Source organism: Pleurodeles waltl, chromosome 1_1, assembly GCF_031143425.1.
Source record: "Pleurodeles waltl isolate 20211129_DDA chromosome 1_1, aPleWal1.hap1.20221129, whole genome shotgun sequence".
Taxonomy (NCBI): domain Eukaryota; kingdom Metazoa; phylum Chordata; class Amphibia; order Caudata; family Salamandridae; genus Pleurodeles; species Pleurodeles waltl.
In genome coordinates this window covers 642227922-642239369 of record NC_090436.1, presented here as the reverse complement: position 1 = coordinate 642239369, position 11448 = coordinate 642227922, and the positions used below count along the sequence as shown (strand labels likewise).

Below are 11448 nucleotides of genomic sequence, written 5' to 3'. Positions count from 1 at the left end.
GAAATCAGGTTTGTACAGAAGTGTGAATGTTCCACAGAAACGTGAGCTGCCACGTGTGACCGCCGGCATACAATGGGCGAAATGTAATTGAATCTTGCTTTTCTAAACCTACCGTCCATACGTGGTCATGCAGTAAACATGGCAATGCCCGTCTCCGGCGCTCCCTGAATACAATAGCGGTCACTTTACACCTCTCACGAGTGAACCATCGGCAGGGCAGTTCAAGGAAGAGGGAGAATCGCACATGGTCATTTTGGTGTCCCTTTAAAAAGTATTTCTGGTCCATGCATTTCAAGTGAGTTTTGAAATATGCTATATTCTGACCTTAAAAATGCTCATCGTTTCTACTTGCTAAGGCCTTGGGGTATGTGTGCCCCTGGACTGATAAAGCGCACACTGCTTGTACACAATATATTATCACTAGACCGTTGTCACTTATTTATAGGCAGAATTGTTCATGGAAGCCCGAGATTTGGGAGATAACAGCAAATATATAGCAAATAAAAATAAAAAAAATCTTGGAACTTGCGCATGTCTCCTCTTTCTTCGCCTCCACCCCTTTATTAATTTCATCTCTTAAATTGGCCTTGGTGAAATGGATCTCTCCTGACAACCTTCCAGCCTCATCAACAAGGTATGGCGGTGCTGCAGTCATGCTTTAAAGCACGCTCAGTCACTAACTGACTCAGCAGTCTCCCCTTGAAACGTAACGAGAAGGGGTGATGTAGCGCCTCGGAAGGCCCGCCCTCGTCTGCAGCGCCCCGCCCTCCCGTCCGCTGAAGGATCCAGGCCGGGATTACCTCTCGGCTGCTCCTGCTGCTACAGGCACAGAGCAGGCGGAGCGGCCCCCTCAACTATGCCTGTTCCGCAGCGCCCCTGCCTCCCATTGTCTGCTCCGCTCCGGGTCCTCGCTGACACACGCGTCCTGCCCGGCCCTTTTATTGTTCTGTAAAGCCGTCAGAGGTGACTGCACATGTGAAATCCGTGCATTACTTACACATCTCATAAGAGCAATGGACTCACATCCCCATTATTACGTATACAAACGTGACTACAAGTGCAGTCACATATTAACAGGGGTAAAGATGATCTGTACATTCCACGTTTACTTAATATACACGTTTCGGTGTTGCTAAATGTGTCACTTGTACACTGTTTCTTTCATATTGAGCGTGTTATTTTTTTGCACTTCTGTTTCACTGCATGCAAACACGTGTGCGCCTCTATTCCTTTAAAATCATGTGCTAATTTTAACGTGGGAGTGCACATTTGTATTTCTTTTTTAATGAGCATTGTTGCAATGAACGTCTTTTTTTCATGTACGTCCGGCTGTCTGTGCCTTTATTTTCTCCCACGCAAGTTCTTGCTGTGAGTATATGCCTTTCTCGCCCGTGTATGTTACTGATGTTCGTGCGTTCCTTTTTACCCCACGTTGGTGGTTGCTGTGCGTGCTCGTGTGCTCCTTCCTCTCCCCTGTGGGTGGTTGTGCGTGCACGCGCGCTCCTTTCGCCCCATGTGCAGGGGCGTAGCTTTCATTGGTGCAGCAGGTGCAGTGACACCGGGGCTCTGGGTCATGGGGGGTACTGAACCCTGATTTTTGCTGTACTTCATTGTTCAGCGAGGGGGATGGCACTTCCTAACTTGTACTAGTTAGTGCCCGCAGTACACTGGTTATGCGCTGCCCAAGTGAGCTGCTGCTGTGCGAAAGCGTACCCACTTAGGCTCACGTAGATTGTTGTGCATATGCGTGTACGCCGTTCTCTCCCATGTATTGCGTGAGCGTGTGATGCACGTGTTCCCTTCTCTCACACGGATTTCAGCTGTGCGTGCATTCCTTTCTCCCGCGTGAGTGCCTTTCTCCCTCACACAGGCAGTGCCCCTTGCACAGTTGCTCTCACCATGGTTTGCCCGCTGCCTCTTCCCTCGCAGGCCGGCTACGCTCCCTCCCCCAGTGATCCAGTCCTGCTTTCCTCCCTCCCCCACGAGCTCCCTCGCAGGGCGGAGCAGGGGGCGGGCGGCCGGTGGGCAGGAGGAGGCAGTGCCTGGGGGCGGGCCGGGGCCGGGCCTCGCGCTTCGCTCCTCGGCGCTCAGTGCAATGCCCAGCAGCTTAGACGAGGAGTCAGTCAGAACCACGCGCTCCTTCCCTCTCCGGAGCAGGACCTCAGCACGGGACCCCCGCACCCGCATGCCCGCCCGCACCCCTCTGCACCCGGGAGCTCAGCCGTCTAAGTGGAGCCTGTGGAATTTGTTTTTGGAGGAAAGAGTTGCTTGAATCATTTTCTTGGTCCCCCAGCACCTCCTGGAGAGAAGGGGAGCGCAGATCCTGCCCGGCGCCCGCAGCACTGATAACACGGGCACATGAGGAGTGATGACAAAGGATTGCAGAGGGGAGAGTGCCGCCGGAGACCCCCGCCCAGAGAGCTCCCATCACACGGATTACTGATGGGACACTGCGTCGGCTAGTCCTGCTGCCAGCTGCCCCTACATGAGCACAAGGTATGCCCACGCCTCGACTCTGGTGTCTGTGCGGAGCAGGTGGCATGTGTGCCCCTGAAGGGGGTGATGGTGCACAGAGTGGCATGGATGTGTGGAGCCAGCCTCTCCCGGGGACCAGAGGGAGCCTTGTGCGCGCGTGCCCTGGCTACCCATGCATCAGATGCCTTTTGCTTCTCTGCTCCCTGCCACCCTTCCCTGAGCCTTTGGGGGTAAATGTGGGGTAGACCAGAAAAGTCTGTTACCGTTTCCCCTAGAAATGTTTTGTTGCTTTCTAAGCACACCGAGGAAGCACCACACCCCTCAGTGGGCTCTGAACATAACATGGCTGTTGGTTGTGGTGTTGTTTTAGCTGTTTTCTGCTTTCCTCTTGTTATGCTTTCCTCTTGTTATGCCTTATCATATTACTGTTGCTTTTTTATTCTATCATGGTTTCTTTGTCGTAATTTGCATGTTATTCCACCTTTACTAGAGTCGCCTGTGTTTTTTTTTATTTTTTTAACTGATGTATGCCTGGGTTGCTCTACTATGGGGATGGGTATTTGGCAGGTTTTTCTTTTGCTGGTGTTTCCTCGGTTATTTTATGGATGTTGTCAGGGCTTCTTGGTCGTTTCTTATCTGTGGTTTGCCCCACTTTCTTTTCTGATAATTGCTCCCATTTCTTTGCCCTAGTTTCTTGACGGCTAATAGTCTTTGCTGGTGGCTGATACTTGCCACTGTTTCTTGGAAATCGGATTGCCAAGGAATTCAATCTGGGGACGACCGGGTTTCTTAGCTAATCGCTGCCCGGATATCTTGACTTGGGGTTGCCCTAACAAGGTTTGCCTCGTTTTCTTGGCGAGGAATTATTGCTTACTTGGGCTGGAGGTTTCTCTTTCTTAGTTGCGTTTTCGTCATTACTTTTTTTAGGTGTTGCCCACATTCATTGGGTAGTGTTTGCTTTCCTTCGTTCTTGAATATCGTGATCTTGTTTCCTTTTTAATTGATATATTTGCCCATTATGTAATACCAGATGCACTGGCCAAGAATAACCACATTTCTTGTCTGATGAGAGTCTGGTGTCTTTTAGGGGTGTTGCTTGTGTATCTGAGCTTACGGTTACCCGTCCCTCTGGGCTGGTGGTTTGCACCCGTTTCTGGTGTGGCATTTCTCTAAATTTTATATCTGGCGTCTGCCCGTTTATTCCCAGCTCAGATTTTCGACTAGGGATTGCGAGGTTTACTTGGCTGAAGGTTGTCTGTGTCTTTTGGCTAGGGATCCTTTGGCACTCTTGGGTGGGTGATTTCATGGTTTTCTTGGCCTGGGTTCCCTTGTGTTCTTTGCTTAGCTTTGCTCAAGTTTCTTGGCTGAGGTTTCGCCAAATTTCTTGGCAGGTGTTTCTCGGATTTCCTGGCTGTGGTTTACTCCGATTTATTGGGTGGTATTTTCCTGATCTTTCTGATTTGAGATTGCCTATATTCTGCTTTTACCCTGTTTTTTGGCTGCAGTACACTATAGTGACTTGGCTGCGGTATGCTAGGCTGTCTTGACTGCAGCAGTCAGGTTTTCTTGCTTTGTGGTTACAGTTTTCGTGGTTTGTGATTACCAGGTTGTCTTGGCTGGGGTATGCCACGGTTTCCGGGCTGATACGTGCGTGAGATTTTGTCCGAGGACTCTACTCTGCAGGTTTATTGAGTAGGATTTGGTCGAGTTTCTTGTGTGGAAGTTGCCCAGGATGTCCGCATGATGACTGGTTTTCTTGGATTAGCTTCTTTTTTACTGGGATATGCTGGGGATTCTTCGGTTTATTACTTGGCTATTCCCCACGTTATTGGCTCAAGATGTCCCAAGTTTTTTATTGACTGATGTCGTTGCCTGGTTTCCTTGACTGTTAGTTGTGCATGCTTCTCTTGTGTGTTTTTGGGCGGGTTGGACCGTATTCCAGTCGCAGGTCAATAGCTGCCGTCGTCGGCCCTGGTCTGAGGTTGGGAAGTGAAACACTCCGGAACAGTAGACAGTCCAGGGTCGGCGAGACCAGCAAACACTCCTTCCTTCCTTCCCTTGAAAACATGCCTTTCCCACGCCCAGCCTTCGCCTCAACCCTGACACGGTGCCCCGTGCCTCTCTCGGAGAGGGGAGGGTTTTGTTGTCATATCTAAACTAGCTTTATTGACTGGTTGTGGGAAGTGCGTGTTTTTCATACCATCTGCAATCTCACGAACGTATCCAGGGACAGAAATTTAAAATCGCTTTTCTTGCGGAGCGGCGCGGGGCTTCTCTGGAACAGTGGCTTGCTTTCCGTAATAATTGAAGAGAGGGGGCTAATGCTTGTTGGGGTGACTGAGGCAAAGGAATCCTGTTGCCTTGGGACACTCGATCCCTGATCCGGTGCAACAAAACAGGGTGAGGGGGTTGGGGGAAGTGTCCCACGTGTGTCTCCCGATGTGTCCTTGCTGTTCTGCGTCCCCCTTTGCGCACGGGCTAAGGCTCGCTTACCTGGCTATGCGCAAAGTTGGCGCAATCAACAAATTGAGCCGCGAAAGCCAGGTAGCGGTTCCATCTCTCAGGAGGGCTATAACTGGGAGGGAGGGGAGTTGTTAACAGTCTGCATTTTAACTTCATCAAATCCGGGCCCCCCTTAATTGCATTGTGTGTTAGGGCCCTAGTATAAAGATGTCACCTCAGGCGCGAGGTTAAGACGCAGCGCTGACCGAGAGGTGATTGGGGGTCATGGGACGCACTGGGGCTGATGTGGACACACGTCTGGGAGAGTGGGGTTTAGTTTGTGGAAAGAACTGCAAAGAGACGCACTCTGTTATCAATGGTCCCTGAGGAGGGATAATACCGTCCACGTCCTTGCACTAGCCCCGCCAGGCACGTACCCGTGCCCTTCACCTACACCACAGCTGTGGTTTGATTACCCCCCCCCCCCCACACCTTTACCCCCCAACACCACCGGTTGAAATTCAGTTCTCGTGGTGACATGGACTCTTGTCTATTGTAAGGGGCGAGCAGTCTCCGTTTATTCACCCATAGCCTGCGGTAATTCATACTCGCCCTCCCCCGGTTGTATCCCTGGCGCCTAGACCCGTCACGAGGCCACAGAGGATCCATTGAACGCCGAACCTAATTGGTGTGCGCCCACCATCTTCTCACCGGCGTCTCCAAGCACTAATTGGATCGGTCTCCCCCTACCACGGTAGTTAATTTGTGCGCTTTCGATGCATTTGAGCCAGGTTTCGGACGCACTATCAGTGTTAGAGCTGATGGGAGACTTCTAGGCGCAGTACCCGTCCTGGACGGAGCTGCTGGTCCATCACAGTGTACTTCGAAGGCAAAACACCTAATTACACTTAAGTGGGCGGCTTTCAGTTTTATTTTAAAGAAACATTCTGCTGTGACCCCTCAACAGCAGCACTGAGTTCAAAGCACTTGACAGGACGGTTCCCAAGCCCAAGTACCCTCGTAGTAACGCGAAGGCACGAGAGCTCTGGGGTATGTGCAGGGATGTGAGAGTTTCTGGAGGGTATGGTAAAACCCACACAGACCTTGTGTTATGCCACTTAACATATTTTGTATTTTGAGTTACTTTTCACGTGAGTCGGAGTGCCTGTCCAAGAGCACACTTGTGCAGACGGTGCGCCGTGCATTAGAAGAGCCTCTTCTTTGGACTTCCTTTGACTGCAGGGAACAACGAATTCCCCGGGAGCAGAGCGCTACAGATAGTTAATTACAAGAAGACATAATGTATTTATTTGGCTTCGCAAGTGAAAATGGTGCTGCCAAAGTAAACACTTTTAAGTACATGGAGCGGTACAGTCTCTCCTGTTGTGGTCACATTAGCTCTCGGCTCCTTTCGAAGCACATGTTTTATGCATTGTGTCTTGCTGGTGACGTATTTTGCTTATTTCCAGTGATATGTACCACTTTGTGTTGCTGTGTGGTCCCAGGTGTGTCTCCCAGTACACTCTACAGTGTTTCTCCTGGCCTAGGGCCGCGTGGACCTGTGGGGGAAGTTCTTTCTGCTTGCAGGCTCTCAAAGGATTCGTGGAAGTGGTGAGGGGTTCACCAGGGGGTTTTAAGGCAGAGAGATCGTGATGTAGGGATTCCTGGTAGGGATGGCTAGCTTGGTTTTTCAGCGCCAGGCAGTGGAGGGCATTTGGGTAATTTTCTTTAAAATGGCACCAGAATTTAAACGTTCGCATCTGTCCGTCGCGCAACAGGGAGAGAGAATGCAGTGAAGTCCGAGGGCCACTGTCCTATTTTCTGTTGTTTTAAACCGGGGCCTAACACAACAACGACCAATTCACAAAAATAGCTATGGGACCATGAGAACGAGGGCCGTGGGTAAAGAGGGCTGGCCTCCCTGCGCTCCAGAAGCCCACTATGAACCCCCCAGGTTTTGTTGGCAGGTACCATAAATCATGGTTTTGCTGTTATTGGGAATGCCTGCTCCACGCTGGTACCCCTTCTCCTGGGCAGCAGCCCCTGGCTGTGCCGTTGCAGCCTGGCATCAAAGGACTGCCAGATTACTCATTAACCCAGTTTTAAATATCAAGGCAGAACACTGTCTCCAGACATCATCCGAAAGTATCTTTGCCGGAGCCCACGCATGCGCAGCACGGGTTGCAGTTTCCCCGCGCGTTCCTTATCTTCGGGCGGTTGGCGGTGTTCTTAAGAGCCTGAAAAGTTTTGGTCCAGTTCCAGGGGCGTCCTTACTGCTTGGCTGTAAATTTGCCAAATACACCTTGCGTGCGGTAAAATCGGTTATAGGTTTCGCACACAAAAAAAGCTCGGCGCCGCTCTGTGCCTTGGTACATGTGTGCTCTCGGGGTTGCAGGTTAACCCCAGGCCAATCGTTTAAAATCAGCAGCCCACGTGCTAGCGCTCCCAGGGGCTTGCTGTGTCTCGGGAATCTTTGTTTTAATCCCATAATCTCCAAAAACAAGAGCGGGCCTGTGCGCCAGCCCGCGGCCTCGCTACCCCCAGCTCACACACAGCGACAGCCAGGAATAGCCTCTCGGACTGGTCAATGTAAAGGCTCCATTTTCTGCAAGAAGCGCTACAACTGGACAAGAAACAAGTGGCCTAATTTCGTCCATCATCCATCTCTTTTGGCGTGTGTGTTGTGGCGGGGCGGGGCACGGGGTGTCATATCGCTTCCGCGTTTTCACTTTCTACCAGAAATTGGGAGATTTTCTATTGTTACCTGTATGAAAGCCTTTATTAGCCTTGTAGCACATTGTAAGCACTTGAGAAGGAGACCTGACGTTGCATATTTATGTTTGGGAGTTTTGTAGAGTGCACTTGTCCCCCTTCAGTTATTTCAGATCACGGGGAGTCTTGAAAAGAAAGCGCGGCTTGATCACTCGGGTTAAGATCGAGCCCATGTTCCAGAGTCGCGACCCCCCTCCTGCTCTGTGTTGTTTTACATTGTGTCATGCGTACAGCGCCTTCACCAGTGATGTGCGCGAAGCGCTGGCTGGTTCTGCATTTGGTCGCTCTGGAGGGACGGCTCACTGCGCATATTCGGCATGCTTTGAGTTGAGCTTGTGTGGGTACAGTTGTCCGCCTATGCCATAGGAACTAAAATTCCCTCTCCTATACAGAGAAGGAACCCGACTGCTCACGTGCGTACGGCCTACTGTTATTGAATGTATATAGTTATGTCGAAGGAATGCATTTCGACAAGTCCCCGCGTGACTGCTGTAAAAACAAGTCAACGACGATGTAGAAAGACACTCTGCCCCCTCCTTGCCCCCAACCCGGAAACAGGCCCTTAGATGCACACGCGTGAGGGCTTGAAGTGGCACCCCGTGCCGGGATTTAGGGTACTCCCTAAGCTGTCGCCTATTGCACTGAGGTCATGCCCAGCCTGGGGTGTTGTTACCCCGTGATCCGTCCACAGACAGGCAGCGGAGGGGTGGGGAGGTGGGCACGTGAGAGCTGTGGATGGCACGGGGCGGTAGGAATGCGCGCAGAGGAGGTAACAGCGCAGCAAGGCGCGGGCTCTGCGCCTCCTCTTCCGAGGACAGCTCCCCCAGCCTGAGAGGGGCGGAGGCCGGAGACAGGGAGGGGCCTCCATTGATAACGAGACAGCAGATTAATGAGCGCGGCTCAGTCCGCCCGTGTTGTGAAAGGGCTGCGACTGATGCGAATTTGTTTGTGTGCATGTTTTCGGAATCAGGAGAGGGCTGTGCCCCCACCCCCGTGTTGTTGTCCGAGGATTGACAAGGAGAAGGGATATTCAGCGCTGACAGACATGAGGCTAGGGTGAAATCGGCCCCGGCCCTGTGCACGGCCGGTGTCTTTCTTCCATCACTGTGACAACAATGGGTACATTGTGGGCTGAGGCGAGCGGGTCCTCCTGGAGGCCTCTGCCGAGGGTGGGCGCCCAGGCATGTGCCCTGCATATTCCTAGAGTCCTACTATATCTCCGCCCTTCCGGAAGCTCCGAGCTCCCTCACACTGAGATGCGTGCTTGTGTGTTATTGTTGCACACATAGTCTCATGCTGTACAAGGGACGCCACTTCGCTGATCTGTAAAATATACATTACTTGGCTCCCTGTGTTACAAAGGCAAAGCTCCCTGGTGCTCCAGTTTTGACATACAGGGTCCACTGCTGTAGTCCCAGAGGTCACCCAGGTCCTCTCGGCCAAGCGACCTCGACTCCATCACAGCCAAATAGGGGGTGCGTGGTGGGGGAGAGCCCTTCCTCCTTGGCTGTGAGACAGACTTCCACCAGACCTGGAATGACCATCAGTATGCCCCAGTTTCACCAGAAAATAAGAATATTGTCACCTGATTCATGCTTCTTTATATCAAGGGACCTGCGAGCGATGGAGCACTGTATGACATAGGCTTCAGGTGGACCGCAGGTACTGGTGGGCTAGGTGACCTCCTTTGCATTGCTGTTCTGCGGTTTGTCTTTGTAAATGCAAGACTGCTAGAATGCTAATGTTAGTGCGAAGGCAAGACTGCGATCTAGGCACCTTCTGCCCCCGTCCGCAACGGGGGCAGTTGAGGCATTGGTCTGGGGCACTGCTGCAGATGTACCACTGGACGATCGGTGTGACCCTGAGTGCGGCCATGAGTCCAGTTACAAGAGCAGCAGCTGAGACTGGAACAGTCCCAGTGCATCTTACTATCCCGTTGCAGTGACAATGCATTGCATAGGAGGACATGTCATTGTGACACCGCTCTTTAAGAACAGCACTTTGGTCACATAACACAATTAAGTGTCCGCTTGCTGGGGGTTGAAACCCGACTTTGTCCCATGTGCACTTGAGCCCAGAAGGTTGGTCTGCATAGAGAGTGTGGCTGGATGGTGTGCTGACAACAGATATCGAGGGTTGGGCCTTCCTGGTGGATCCTTCCTGGCGTGTTTTCCATTTCAGGGCGGTGTGAGTGATGTTGACCCAATTTGAAGAAATGACTCAATGACATATTTTGTCACTTGGGCTGTTACACACACCTACATCAGACTGATTTCCCCTTCCTCGTTATGCAGTTTCATCAGTGGGTGTGTTGAGGAATACTGTTGCCCTAAAAAACTTTGAGGAGTCTTCTTTAGGGGCATCCACCACAATATAAAGGGGTACACCCTTAGGATGTATGCCATGCTCCCTTTTTCAGGTTATACTTGCATTTAGAGAAAATATGACAGCTTGGCTTTGTAGGGTCTAAGTAAAACAAACTTCCTCTCCATAAGGCATTCGTTTAGGTACAGTGCAGGGGAGTAAATGAACGAATGTTTATTGTATGATCACTTAAAATAATTATATATACAAATTATCCAATCAAAACTCCAATTATGTGGAAGAACGGATAATCAGGAATTCTTAAAATAGGAAAACAACTTAAAGTCTCACATAATAAAACAATTGGCCATGCGTTTATCCTACAGTGCGGGGGAGTGAGGTATGTAGAGTACTGATAGACTGCCACTAGGCCGTGCCTTGAGTTTGAAAAGGTGTATTTTAAGTCCGGTCTTGTCTTCAGACAAGTTCTGCACTGATATCTTTCTGAGTTTTTGATGCCTTTCATCCAGATTCCTGTATTGAGACTATTTGTCAGGTACCAATTTGTAAAGGCTTCCCATTTTTCAAATGTATATAGTTTCGACATGATATTTTGCATTTAGGCTTAACAGACAGTCTGTGTGGCAGTAGTAGGCTGTGTTAAAGGTTGCACAGACTGCCCTTATTTATGGCATCACAGAGTCTGTCACTGGCATATGAGCTTCTAGGCCCTTGTGTCCATTTCAATTCACACAAGCTGCCTCTTGACAAAATGCAACTACTAACAAATAAAAGTCAAACCACACATTGCATTCATGGTCCTTGGAAAATGTCAGAGGCTGATCGCCTCAGTGGAACATGTGTCAGCTTAAATCGAAATAACGTGCGCCCCATTAAAATACCTTTAAAATCTGAGTAACTACAAGACAAACAAATAGGGAAATATAGTTGAGTATATTTTATTTCATTGTATTTGAATAAAGCAGCAGTACTTTCCCACCTGTGCATCCAGGATCTGGAACATCTCTACCCATCAGGACTGCAGAGTTGAAGACTCACCTCTTTAAAGAACACCACATCATAATGCATCAACTATCTATACACCTGCTGCCTCTCCTATCACTAGTTCCCTATAAGCTATTCTTTGACCCTGTACAGTGCTCCACTGACCTTTGGGTAGGTTTTGTGCTATAGAAATACCACAGACATACCTACATATTGACCTATCAACATTGTGTTTCATAACTGCCTGTGTTATAAAACAGTGCTCACATAATCTTTTTCCTTCAGTTTATTGTGGAGATGCAATAAATCTGACTAGATTGTACTTTTCAGTGGGGTGTCAAGCTCATCCCTAGTGACCATCATCTTTTTAGGTCTAGCATTACTCAAGACATTTATGTTTTTTTGTATATATATATATATATAGACACTGGACTCGACGTAGCTCGTCTG

General features: G+C 50.0%; 1 protein-coding gene across 8 annotated transcripts in view; it reads left to right on the top strand.

Moving 5' to 3' along the window:
• The first annotated feature begins 2055 nt into the window (after positions 1–2055).
• SEMA6A (semaphorin 6A) overlaps positions 2056–11448 on the top strand; it is a 247272-nt gene continuing 237879 nt past the window's right edge. For all 8 annotated transcript variants that reach the window (XM_069226762.1, XM_069226743.1, XM_069226752.1 and 5 more), the window contains exon 1: positions 2056–2496. The gene's annotated coding sequence lies outside the window, so the exon portion shown is untranslated. The remainder of the gene's footprint in view (positions 2497–11448) is intronic.